The 2,500-nt window shown below is 44.3% G+C and overlaps 1 long non-coding RNA gene across 1 annotated transcript in view; it reads left to right on the forward strand.

The window, feature by feature from the left end:
• The window catches only part of LOC138853804 (uncharacterized), a 16,771-nt gene that overhangs the window by 1,094 nt on the left and 13,177 nt on the right, over nucleotides 1-2,500 (forward strand). The gene's annotated exons all lie outside the window — the stretch shown is intronic.

Genomic DNA, 2,500 nt, shown 5'->3' on the forward strand with positions numbered 1-2,500 from the left:
TAACATAAACCTCCCAGTGTACAAACACTGACAGGTATATACGCCGAATAACATAAACCTCCCAGTGTACAAACACTGACAGGTATATACGCCGAATAACATAAACCTCCCAGTGTACAAACACTGACAGGTATATACGCCGAATAATATAAACCTCCCAGTGTACAAACACTGACAGGTATATACGCCGAATAACATAAACCTCACAGTGTACAAACACTGACAGGTATATACTCCGAATAACATAAACCTCCCAGTGTACAAACACTGACAGGTATATACTCCGAATAACATAAACCTCCCAGTGTACAAACACTGACAGGTATATACGCCGAATAACATAAATCTCCCAGTGTACAAACACTGACAGGTATATACTCCGAATAACATAAACCTCCCAGTGTACAAACACTGACAGGTATATACTTCGAATAACATAAACCTCCCAGTGTACAAACACTGACAGGTATATACGCCGAATAACATAAACCTCCCAGTGTACAAACACTGACAGGTATATACGCCGAATAACATAAACCTCACAGTGTACAAACACTGACAGGTATATACTGCGAATAACATAAACCTCCCAGTGTACAGACACTGACAGGTATATACTCCGAATAACAATAACCTCCCAGTGTACAAACACTGACAGGTATATACTCCGAGGAACATAAACCTCCCAGTGTACAAACACTGACAGGTATACACTCCGAATAACATAAACCTCCCAGTGTACAAACACTAACAGGTATATACTCCGAATAACATAAACCTCCCAGTGTACAAACACTGGCAGGTATATACTCCAGGGACTATAAACCTCCCGGGTACAAACACTGACAGGTATATACTCCGAATAACATAAGCCTCCCAGTGTACAAACACTGACAGGTATATACTCCGAGGAACATAAACCTCCCAGTGTACAAACATTGACAGGTATATACTCCGAATAACAATAACCTCCCAGTGTACAAACACTGACAGGTATATACTCCGAGGAACATAAACCTCCCAGTGTACAAACACTGACAGGTATATACTCCGAATAACATAAACCTCCCAGTGTACAGACACTGACAGGTATATACTCCGAATAACAATAACCTCCCAGTGTACAAACACTGACAGGTATATACTCCGAGGAACATAAACCTCCCAGTGTACAAACACTGACAGGTATATACTCCGAGGAACATAAACCTCCCAGTGTACAAACACTGACAGGTATATACTCCGAGGAACATAAACCTCCCAGTGTACAGACACTGACAGGTATACACTCCGAATAACATAAACCTCCCAGTGTACACTAACAGGTATATACTCCGAATAACATAAACCTCCCAGTGTACAAACACTGGCAGGTATATACTCCAGAGAGCATAAACCTCCCGGGTACAAACACTGACAGGTATATACTCCGAGGAACATAAACCTCCCAGTGTACAAACATTGACAGGTATATACTCCGAGGAACATTAACCTCCCGGGTACAAACACTGACAGACATACACCTCCCGGTTTCCGGCCACTAAGACGTGGCTCAGCTACCATATATTTCCGACATATACAGTGATGTGAAAGTGAGGAGATACAACATGAATGTGTTCATAACTTTACGAGTTTAGTGGAAGAATTTCGAGGGACAGATGCGAGAATAGAGATATTGGCAGTGTAGGTAGGCTGAGGGGCGTTGTACGTAGTGTGTCCTTGTTCTTTTGGTGGGTTGGGGCACACTGAAAATGGAATGTGCGTCCGTGTCCTTGGGATGAGAGACAAGGAACGTGGTGTGTGTCCTTGGGGTGAGAAACAATGAACGTGGTGTGTCCTTGGGGGGAGAAACAATGAACGTGGTGTGTCCTTGGGGGGAGAAACAATGAACGTGGTGTGCCCTTGGGGGATGAAAGAATGAACGTCGTGTGTCTGTGGGGTCAGAGACAGTGAACGTGGTGTGTCCGTCGGGTGAGAGATAATGAACGTGATGTGTCCGTGGGATGAGAGACAAAGAACGTGTGGTGTCTGTGGAGCCAGATACAATGAACGTGGAATATCCATGGGTTAAGAGACAGTGAATGTGGTAGGGGTAACACTGGAATTAGGATTAGAGGGTACATGATTGAGAGCGTGACATGGTTCAATGTACATGGTGTTTAGTTTACTTGGTGTGAGGATGTGTGTAACAAATGTAAAGGCCAGTGTACGTGATGTAAGGGACTTTGTACGGGGTGTAAAGGGCAGTGTGCGTGAAGGGTCAGTGTTCGTGGTGTTGTAGGTGATGTAAGAGAGTTGTGCACGTGGTGTAAAACACAATGTACACGGTGCAAGACACTGTACGTGGTGCGACGGACAGCGTACGTGGGTTTTATTTCATTTGGGAACAGCTATTATCATTGTTTCATTTAGAGACGAAGGCGCGCTAAACCCGTATGGAGGAGGGGAATAGGGAAGGGAAGATCAATTCTGGATCGAGAGCCCCTCGCTGGCGGTGAAG

The sequence above is a fragment of the Cherax quadricarinatus genome, chromosome 40, assembly GCF_038502225.1.
Source record: "Cherax quadricarinatus isolate ZL_2023a chromosome 40, ASM3850222v1, whole genome shotgun sequence".
NCBI lineage: Eukaryota > Metazoa > Arthropoda > Malacostraca > Decapoda > Parastacidae > Cherax > Cherax quadricarinatus.